Source organism: Rhea pennata, chromosome 19, assembly GCF_028389875.1.
Source record: "Rhea pennata isolate bPtePen1 chromosome 19, bPtePen1.pri, whole genome shotgun sequence".
In the NCBI taxonomy this organism is placed as follows: Eukaryota; Metazoa; Chordata; class Aves; order Rheiformes; family Rheidae; genus Rhea; species Rhea pennata.
In genome coordinates, this window is record NC_084681.1 from 2,371,465 (window position 1) to 2,383,103 (window position 11,639).

The following is an 11,639-nucleotide window of genomic DNA, read 5'->3' on the forward strand; positions in this document are numbered from 1 at the left end:
TGCTGTGCTCTCTGGCCAGACTACACTTCCCATGATACAACGTCACTCTGAATTGGCATATGCAGCTAATCCTGGGAATCACAAACTTCTAGTTACATCTTGGGAGATGCTGGAGAGATGATGACTGTCTAGGAGGAAATTTATAACCTTCAGCTACATTTCCAGATTTGTGAAGCCAGACTGGACTTTCTTTCAGGCCCATATTCATCAAATCATAGTTTCTCTCTTGCATTGGTACAACAGTTCTGTGCATTGCTCTCTGGTTTCTCTTCAGATCATATCAATCTTTTGCCTTTTACAAATGATTTCCATGGAGAGGAACTTGTGAATTTCACTACATATAGATACTTAACTCCTAGTCCAGTTAACATCAATTGAACTAACTGATTCTTTCTTTTCAAGCACTGTACTTGGTATTTTACTTGGAGGTTGGTTACTATCCAGGCATCCTTTACACAATTATGAAGCTTTTGTGTAGGAAATGAACACCTAATCCCTAGCTCGCATGAGACTATGCACCCTTAAAGAAGGAATACGTTTTTTAAGAAAATTCTTTGCCCTTTGCTTTCAGAAAATCCTTTGCCCTAAGTCTCATAAAACAAAGCAGCTTAGGGATCACCGCAATAGCAGGGCTGAACTAAACACGCTTAACAAAGTTTCCCTTTGTCAACAGCGTTTTGGTGAGATTCCCTCCTGCAGGATGAGTGTCAAGCTCCAGGCTAATCTCTGTAACTCTTTAACTAGAGATTTGCACATTATTAAGCACTAGTTTTCTCTGTAGGTGGAAAGCTATCACAATGTGGAGCATTTCTCCTAATAGATGCTCAAATGCTCCATTCTTCACTCAGGAGGCCACTGGTGTGTCTCTGCTGAAGACAAAAATGGCAAATGAAATCAGAGCTGAAATACTGAAATACTTCTGTTTACCAGTCTACCCAGAGTCTGTGACCAAAGAAAGATTTCTTGAAGTCAGCTCCAACTTCTTTGCTAACCATTAATTAGTCTCCACAGGTAATTGCAGCCCTTGCACTGATCACTGCTGCGAGTAGTAAGCAATCATAGCCTAGATTGTGTGGGACAAACCAGACATCAGAATGACCCTGTGATAAATTACTGAAGGAGCTAGTGAACCTTAAGGTCAGTCTACTTCCAGCATCCTCAACAAAGACTCTCCTTTAAAGTCATTTCAGCTGAATCCTGATTCCCTTCTACCAGGAGATACGTTGCACACACAGCTTTTTAAACATAGTAAGCTTGATGTATCACAAACCTTCTGACTTTTTGACCAACACAAGAGAAAATTAACTTTTAAATTAGGTTTACAGATTTTTAAACTAAGCTATTCCAGACAGAAGGCTATAATTTCTTTTAGGTATATACAGTCACTACCTATTCTAACAAACCATGCATGGCATGCCATCAGTTCAGCAGTCCAAACAAACAGTAGGAAAAGGTTGACACTAGCAAGACATATGCAAGACGGTGGCACGTTGAGCTATATGTTGAATTTGCAAGTTGGGAAATCAGGTACAAATTCTCCATGGTTTATTGAAAGGTCATTTTCGAGAATGACCTCTCCAGCCCTCATCAACCTTTGGTAAGCCAGTGAGAGAGACTTCTCTGAAACAATCTATTCCATTGTCATTTACTTTTAAGATTGCTTCCACATCCAAGTTTCACATGCTTCCCTTAACAAACATAGGGCCAAACTCCCCTGAGGTCTTTACAATGGCTTTCTGGGTCCCTATGCAGGCAAAGTCCTGTTGGCATTGGGATTTGATCCTCAGGCTTCATCTTGAATTCATTTGCGTGTGGCATTTGCATGCTGATTTCTTTGACGCCCTAATGGTTCGATTTCAAAGCACATCTTTTCCCTTTTATCTCTAGCTGAATGTGATGTCTCAATAAGCGCCAGATAAAGACGGAAGTTCTTTGTCTGAAATCACACAGGCATGGCCAGCTGTGATGAAAACTGGCTGAAGTTTCACAGGCTGCTTGTCTGCCTTCAAACTGAAGCTCTAGCTCCTTTCAGTCTGGAGGAACAGAGCGGGGGAAAAGGCCTTTCTTGCACACATGGTTGCCAAAACAGCTGAGTGTCTTCCAGTGTTTATTTTTCCTTCCAGAAGTTATTTTTGATAAAGGGCTTGGGGGAGCAAAAGGGAGGAGATCAAGAAGGAGGAAAGATAGAAAAAGAGAGCAGATGCAGTAACAGTTAAATCTATGATTTGCATCGTACGTGTTATTAGAAGGCATACTATCCTTATACTGAGAGTAGACATTGCCTTTTGCATTTGAACCTCTGAGTCAGACATTATTCGGTTGTTTAACAGTGGGATGCCCTTGTGCTGTTTTTCTGACTTTAAAAAGACTTGCCTTTGTGCTTTTGATTTAGCTGTCCTGTTGAATACAGTCTGGCACTGAAGATTAAAGGCTATTTTTGAGCCAGTTAACAGTAGGTAAAATTTTGTCTGTCTTAAAGAACTGCCAGTGAGCCTACAGGATGGCATAATTAAGACAAGATTTTTACAGAACCTATGATAACAGTAAGGTACACATTTTGAATATGACCAAGGGCTTTAACAGCTCTATTAAATAAGAAATAGTGCTCAATTCTGGTTACGTACTAATCACATTTGCTCAGAGTGGTATATTAGAAATGGGAAAGATCTAATTCTACTGCTTATACCAAAAAAAAAAAAAAAAAAAAAATCTAGATGGTTTGTTCCCCAAATGATCTGCCATGAAAGGAAAGTGAGCTTTTGCTCGCTTATGTTATTGAAAACACTGAGTTTAAGCCCAAGAGATCTTGCCATATGGAGAACAGTTTAAAACCTGCAAGGTCATGATGCTTGTTAGATTATAGATGGTGCAGAATGACTAGCAGTTGCTGATCTTGGTCTCATTACAGCCTGTGATGCGGTTTGTGCAGATTGCAGCTTGGCAAAATCTGCTCTCCATAAAACCAAGGAGTTAGAGCCACTGGTGCATCTTTGACCACACTATGCACAAAGACTTGGGTGTCAACCTGAACGCTAATAATCCTGCCAAGCCAGGGCCATTTTATTAGCCTTTCAGTAGACTGACAAGGAAACCTAAATTCCCTGTAGGAGCTCCAAGGGGTTAAATTCCCTGGGAGAAAGTCAGATGGGCTAGTCTCAAATAAGCTGCCCATCTGGGAAATGTCAAGTTTTCTCACAATGTTTTTAAGGGTTTGTAATGTGGCTGATCGTTTGCATGCATGAAAACAGCATGGGAATGCAATATTTCCTACTATATGTGTGGTGGAGCCCTCCAGTCCAGCTGTATTTTCCTTGTCATGTTCCTGAATTCTGACACCATTTAGAACATGCCAGTTACTACCGTAGAAAATGCATTTTCATTCTGCTCCTGGATGAAAAGCACATTAAGGCAGAAGAGAAAAAACAGCAGATTCTGGAGCTATCAGTGAGGTCTCTCTTTTTTTTTTTTTTCTTATTTTTTTTAATAACATATCATTTCATCAGGGGGTTGAGTGGGTGGGGGTAAAACTCAGTTTGACACCATCCTAAAAATGAGAATGTGAAATTCTGGGCTTGATGCCACAGAGGAAGAGGGAGAATGATGACAACATTACTGTCACTATATTACCACACGCTGTAAATTAAAGTTAGTGGTAGGCAGCTTAAGGACTATTCCTGTCTGATTCATTAAAAAAATACAGTAGCTATATGGGCACAAAAGCCTGGTATATCTGATATATGATTGGAAAGTCGTGTTATGTTCTGTCACGAGGAGAGACAGTGTTTTCAACTGCTGTTCCCAAGTGGAATAGCAGATTTGTAGCCACTGACTTCTGTGGGGAGCACCCCATGCCTGATGTGTTGGCTAAGTCTGGGGAGAATCCTTGCTGAAATATGTGAGCCAGATCCTCTGTAGGTGCAAACTGGCAAATCCCTATTAAAGTTAATGATTTACTGATTTAGTCCAGCTGAGGTCTGGCACTCTATGTGTGAGTGTCAAGAAGAGGAACTATTTATTCCTAAGTGAACCATTAACTTTGGGTCCTTTATGTTCATCTCTGCAGTTAAAATTCCAACTGCATTTCTTCAAAAGAACAAGGGGTGATATATACATGAGTCATATGTCCACATACTGTGCACCATGACCAGCAGAAGTTGTAATTAGTACTACTTAATACAGCTACAAAAGTAACTGACTTCTCTTTTTACTGCCAAGTCAAGTAGAGGCTTTTTGGATCAAATCATTGAAAAAATATTTTAATTCAAATTGATACATCCAAATCTGTTGCTTGGAGGTAAAACAATGCTCAGCATTTCATTCTCAATTTGGGCTTGCTTGGTTATGTTTTAAATAGAATTAGAGGCAATTTTGAAAAGCAAAGGTCATTTCAGAGAGAAAGTCAGTACATTTTACTGTAAAATATCAAAGTTTTCCAAATACCCTCTCTATACACATTTATGCGTATGTATTTTTATTGCGCAAATTCAGCAAAACCAAGGAATATCTAAATCTGCACATTTTTCACCAAAATCTGTTATCAGACCTTTTTCATACAGTTCTATTATTTTCTGCAGAAAAACCCAGAAGAAAACATTTGCTTTCTCGGTTAACTATATCTATACAGAGTATTGTCTATATTACCTTGTCTGTCTACTTATCCATCCAGGACAGTATTTACAGACAGGATGAAGAGAGATTGAGGCCTCCACATTACCATAACTGGTATAGTAGGTCTTTTGTAGTGGAGGTTGGTTTATCCATCCACACAGGTAGAAGAGATGGATGCACAGTTCTCGCTCCTTCTTTTGCAGACAACCATGATACTGCCTGAGCCTGTATGATTTGGTATCAGCATGTCCTCTATTCTGCTCTTCCTGAACTTAAAGCTCCTATGTGGCTATTTGGCTACAACACATAGGTCTAATGGAGCTGTTGAAAGGAAAAAGACTAATGAAGCTGAGAGCTGTTGGCTCAGCCTCATCTCTGTTCCTGTATTTTATGCATTGATGGTTGCTGCTGTGTGTCATTTTTACCATGTGTGAGGCTAAGAAGATTAAGAAATGGAAAGCAGCCTCCCCTCTCAAAAAAAAAAAATGTTATTTTATTTTCTTAATGAAACAAAATCCACTCTATTTGGTGGCTACTTTCACCTCTTCTGTATTTCTCGTTCTGGACAGAGGGGAGGAGAAATTTTGTTTGACAGTAAAATCTGCCAGTGTAGGTTAAAAAGTACTTCTTGTTATTCTTTGTGTCTGATATTACTGCAGTATTTCTGGGCTGTGTGACTATAAGAAACAGTGGTGAGTACTCAGTAGCTGTCTGCCCAATTCAAAATATATGACTGCAAACCTGCTTGCTCCACACAGTTTCCAGACACGCTTTTGAGGTATTTACTGTAAGGCAGGTTATCAGCTGAATTAAACTTTTCCATGACCAGATAACATGAGTTGGTTACAACCATGAGATTTTGCAGTGGCTTTGCCCTCATTCATTCCTAGATTCAGCTCATGAGCCAAAGCCCCACTTGCTGCTATGTTATGTTACAGTGTTGTCCAGAACCTTATGGTCTACTACAGCAGTCTTCTGGGGCTCATTGTTGAAGACAAAACCTGCCCCATTGGAAATGGCAAGCTGCCATGGATTCCCAGGAGTGGGAGAGGTGAGCTACACACAGTGTAATTCTCATTGTTTGATGAATGCTGATCACACACAAACTGCTGGAGAGAGTAACTTCACTGAATAAAAATGGACAAAACCCAAGGAAACAGACCTCCTCCTTCTGATGTGATGAAAATATGCTGACTTCTGTTCCCTGTTGCAGTGATGAAATAATAAGGTTCCACCAGATGAGCTGTATGAAAACGTAATTTCTCTCACTGCCTTATTTTGTGGTTGAGACAGGCAAGTAAAAAACCATATACATGCAATAGTTAAGTCCCTGATGCACACCTAATAATTACACTGTACATCATCATGGCTTCAGACAAAACTAATGCATGTGAACAAAACAAGACAGACATATTACTAATCCCACCAAAGTCTTTGCGCAACCAGATACTTCCAAGAAATAGGACTATATTTCCTAAAGTGTCTTACAGTTATCATTGATTTGTTACATGAGATTTTCCACACACACTCTGGCTGGAATATCATTCTTGCTGACTTCCAGTTCTTGATGAGTCACCTGCTAACAATCACACTTGCTCCTGCAAGAACAGTGAGTATGCAATTGATCTCAGTGGGGCAAAATTTTCATCTCAGAAGACTTGTCTTGAAAGAAGACTGTCACAGATCTCAGCAACAAAGAAGAAAGAAAAAAACCATTGCGCTTACCATCATCAGTCCTCTAGCACAAGAAAGCCTAGTGGCTTGAGCCAATACTATTAGAATTTTCATACAAAACACACAATTTTAGGTCAGCTAAAATTATTTGTGAATTTGAGTCAACTAGAAAGATTTAAAAATATTAAAAAGCTGAAAAATTTTATTCCAATGTTTAAAAATGAACTATTTCTACCACCTAACTTTCCAGCACCTATAGTTTAGGCATCTGTGTGGCTAAATGCAGTCCCTCTAAACTTGCTACCTAGGCTGTGGACAAATGCAGCTACCCTGAGGGAAAGAAGCAAAGTATCAAAATTAGAGTTCAGATCTTAACCTCCTCTAGAGGTAGCTACCTATCTCCTTTGATTTAAAATTAAATATCAGAAGTTACTGTATATTTCTTTTTTTTTTCAAAGTCCAGCTAATTATTTTATAGGTAAAAACCAGAATTCTCCCAATGGTTCTCCACACAGATAAAAGGGATGTAAATATTATGAGCTTTAAAAACATTTTTAAAAGCATAAAACCCTTTCCTTTGTTGTGGATATGGAAATACCTCCTATTTTAGTTGAGTAGTATGATTTGTTTATTGCTTTGGTGCTTGCAAACAGAGCAGATCGGGTTGGAGAGCAACCAAGGGTACATGCTGTGAAAATTCCCCACACTTAACATCCATTTTAACATTTTGAAACTTTAGCTAAGCTTCTAGCTACCTGAAAACAAAAGAGAAATGGGAATCATGAAAAAACATTATTTCTACTTCTGAAAGTTCATTAACTCCTTGTGCAGTTAGGCTTGTGAAAAATACTGCCTACAGAAGGCAAAGCCACTAAGCATTATTGGATCTGAACTTTTCTTCCTTTCTCTTTCGTGTGTGTACTATCACGCACACTCTGAAGGCTAATGCACATGCCCTTGCATGCTGTAACGATGAACACACACACATGCACACACACATACACAGTGTGGCACAAGACTGACTCTGAGCAGCATTTTGAAGCAGAACATTCTGGTGAAGCTAAAATTAGGAATGATTATTTGAATCTTGTGCTAGTTCCAGCTCTTAAAGCTGATTCTATTCAGAACTGTGCTACTATGAATACTTGGCTAGGATTAATAAATGAGCTATTTTTCTGAGGTTTGATTTCATCAGATGTCACTTGACAAGCTCCCGAGGAATGTTCCATATGACATTGTCCTTTTCTAGCTGCCCAGCATGGGACAGCTTTGGGGAATCATCTGATACATTTATTAAAAACATTCAGAAGGTCACTCGCACTCCAAACTAAGGTCAGTCATAATAATGTCTGCAGCTAGATGGATGAACTGCTCTGGGCTCTCCCACCTGCTGAAGGGTCTAATGAGCCAGTTGAGAGTTGCTGTCATAGCAAACATACCCCTGCGCAGTGGTAACCTGTAGGGTTGGTTGAAAATGCGCGAGCATGTGTAGCTGCAGGAGAAGGCATTTGAAATGGTGACGAAAGAAATAAAAACAGGCACAGAAAGAACACTGGCACGCGTCTGAAGGGGGGAAAAAAAGAAGCTCGTCTGTAGCATAGCGAAAGGTATAACGCACGTCACTCTGAGCTCTGGGCACGGACCTTATTTACGTCTCTTTTAAAACAGGTTGCTAGCGAGCGATATGGTTTGTTTCTACAAAATCCTGTGATAAAAGTCACGGAGAGCGAAAGGGCCTCAGGTGCGGACAGCCTGCCGTAAAGCCTTCCACACCGCCGAGCCTCCCCCCGGCCGGTGCGCCGCCGCCAGCCCCTCCATGGCGGCTTGGGAGAGGAGCTCCTGGGACACCTGGCCCCGGGAGAAGTATTCTCCTTCATTTCCTACAGAAAAAAGCCTAAATCTGCTATGGAATTTGCACCCTTCTGACGCATCTGTTTAATCTCTGTGTAATCTCGTGGGGGGGTATTTGGGAAAGGCCGTTTAGGCGTTAGTGTGCTGCCGACGGCGGGAGATAACGACGCCGCGGGCACCGGGACAGCCAGAGAAACCGCGCTGCTGCCGCTGATGACAACTGCTTTCAGCGTGCCAGCAGGGAAAGTACGACCAGTCCCAACAGCTATGATTTTGTAAAACACAGGCGAGCATTCTCCTTCTTCTAAAAAATAAAACTAAAAACCCGGTTTATAGAGCCTTGGAGGGGGGCGGCAGCTGACGACCTCGCCAAGCTTCCTCACACAGGGCAGCAGCACGCTCGCCTCAGGCCTGAGGCCATCCTCGCTCGCACGCTTGCTCACTCACGGCAGCCGAGCCCCCGGGCTCGAAATTATGTATATACACACATATTTATATAAATATATGTACGTATATAAAGGCCCGGTAAAATCCGGCTCCGTGAGGGAGGGCTGAGGCGCAGGCGCGAGCGACACGGCGGCGCCGGCGCCGCGCGCGCGCGCCCTCGGCAGCGGCCCGCCACTGCCATCTGGAGGGGGGCGGCGGCGCCGCGCCCGCCACCGCGGCTCCCCGCGGGCCGCGCCGGGCCCGGGCGGCCGGGCGGGGCGGGACCCGGGCGGGAAGGGAGCGGCGGGGGCCGTGGGGCACGGGCGGGGGCCGTGGGGCACGGGCGAGGGCCGGGACAGAGCGGGCCGTCGTGGGGGCAGCCCGCCGCCGCGGGGAGCGCGCCGTCGCTGTGAGGCGGTGTGCTGGAGCGCTCCGTGGCGGCGAGGGACGGTCCCTTGCCCTGACGCTTCTGGAGTATTTCAGTGAATTTGAGCGGGGATGCAGCCGTTCGTGTCCTGTGCTCCAGAAGTAGAAGGAATTTTAGCTCCAGAGTTAGGCCAGAGTTAGGTCCAGACAACGATACGATCACACCAGGGAGTTGTTTTGATACCCACGCAGAGCTTTGCTCCATCTGTAGTGCATTTGGGGCAAGTCATCTGAAGATGTTTGGGGTAATCCAGGAGGCACTTGAGGGTGAAGGGAGTTGTGTTGAACTCTCGCTTTTGGTGTTGCTCTGTGTAACATGAGGAATGATTCATCCTTCGTTGTACTGAACACACCAATGGGAAAATGTAGCACAAATAGGAGTATTAAGATTTGGAGTGAGAAAAGCAAGAGAAATTTTTTTAATGGACCAAGTTATTGGAGAGCCAAACTGGAGACATGACATTTTGGTGCAACTTTGTTCCTGAATGTTTTATGGCCCTTCAGCCAGCATGGACAGTCAAGCCTCTTTCTGTAGTCTGCTGCGGCTGGTTTGACTATCCTTCCCTATGAACAGTCATGTTCCCTGCCCTATGATGAGGCTTTGCACTGATTTCTGCAGGAACATGCGATGTTGGGACAGTGGAAGGATACCTCTGAAGCTTAGACAGTGAAATTCCAGACAACTTGCAGCCTACTAACCGTAGATTAACGCAGAGAAAAATGACATATCGGCTAGTTTCTATTCACAGTCAACCCTGCAGCATGACAAATTACAAAATGAGCAATATGTGATATTACAGCTTGGGAAAGAGGCAGTTTTCAGTTTCAGGCATCTGAGGTTTATGAGAAATGTGCAGAAACAACATTTAAACTTGGAAACAAAGAGATGTAAAGGGTCCCTTAGGAGTTAATCATTGTTTAAACTTACATATTTATTCCACTGGCACTGTAATAAACAAAAACTACCTTTTTTTCTAAAGGTGAACAGCCTATAGATCAGATTTAGCATAATAGCTGGGTTCTAGGCAAAAATCTGTATAACTTTGGTGCCTTGGCTTTGCTATTGTAAACTGTCTGCTTAGCTTCATTTCAAAACAGTGGGGTTTGAAATCAATCATGGTTTTCTTTTTGGTTGATACTTGTTTGCTCTACTTCTCAGCTTTTAATACTTCACGGCACCGACTCAGAAGTCTGTGCCAAGAACTGCATCACATTGATATGAACAAAACTCTTGCAAATTCAAGCTGGCCCTTGAAATCCATTAGTGCCCTAGGAAATTCAGGAGTTGGAATCGTTGCAATAGAAAGGTATAGATTTGGTTTACATATGTTGACATGAGGATCTCAGTTGCACCCGTTATGAGAGTAACCGCACTTGGTGATGAGTGAGTGGGTTCTCCAAGGGGGAATGGAAAAATCAGAAATGGACCCTGTGTGGGAGCAATACGCTAAGGTGCTGACAGCTTAATGAATAACTTGACTGTTATGACAGTAGGACACCTTGCAGTTCCAAGAGCAAATATTTGAAATCATATGCAATGCAGGAAATGTATATATGTATGTAGAGAATACATGGCTTACTCGTATCACTAACAGATGGTCTATGTTTTCACTTCAGAAGTTTTCTTCTGCACAATCATGAGTTACTGGGGGTGAGAGTGAATCCATAGCTTGCAACTGATGACATAAAATGGAGCAGTGTATTAAAGTCCCCTTTTTGTGGTGGCTATATGACTCAGAGGTTTTGGTAACAGCTAATTAAGATATTTGCCTGCAGGCTCCCCTATAAACCTACCTCTCCTACTACTGCTCCAAAAGCTTCATCCAGGATATAGGGTGAAACAAGGTGGTGATTATAGGTTCTTTAAAGATATACCTACATTTACAAAAATATGAATAACCATGATTCTGGTCATGTACCTTGTCATTTACATTTTCTCAGTGCTTCGTTAGACTGTGAAGACAAAACTTGCCTTGTATCTCAGTGTTTTGTCTAAAGCAAGTTATAGAGGTATACATTAAAGAGGAGAATTTGTGAAGATCTGGAAGTAACAGTTTCTGCCATGTGCCAGTTTTGGGGATCTGAAGACTTTCTGTTCCAGATTTATTCATCTTGAGCCATTCATTCACCTTCATTCACTGACCCAAGTAAAACCAGGCAACACTTCTCTATCCATGATCTGTAGAGCTAATCTCATCAGGAATTATTTTTACTCTGTCTTGAGAGTGGGTGGAAAATGTTGAGATTCCTGAGATTGATGATTTTCTTAGATTATTTTTGGATGATTATTAATTCTAGCAGAATGTCCAGATTTTGAAAACTGTTTTTTCCGTAAAAATAACTTACCATTTTATAAAGATGCTGTGATATTTTCGTTAAGAAATTCACACTATCTTCAGCATCCTGTTCAAGAAAATAATGTTTATTTTTACTTTAGCGGTTTGTACTGTGTATTAGGAATAGGATGTTTTCTTTATTTCCACAAAACATGCCTCTGTGAGTGCTCTGTTCATGTTATCTACAAAAAAACAAATTATCTTTGGAAGCTGAGGACAGTTGATTATTTAAAGCCGCAGAAAAAATAAAAGTAGGCCTATCAACAATAGGAAAGAAATCTTTGGAAATCTTTTAAAAGTCAAGGTGCTCCTACAGAA

The 11,639-nt window shown here is 41.8% G+C and overlaps 1 non-coding gene across 1 annotated transcript; it reads left to right on the forward strand.

Annotated features, from left to right (window-relative positions):
- The first annotated feature begins 254 nt into the window (after positions 1-254).
- Positions 255-370, forward strand: LOC134149219 (U5 spliceosomal RNA). The gene has a single exon (XR_009960377.1). It is a non-coding gene; the product is annotated as a U5 spliceosomal RNA (small nuclear RNA).
- The last annotated feature ends 11,269 nt before the right edge of the window (positions 371-11,639 follow it).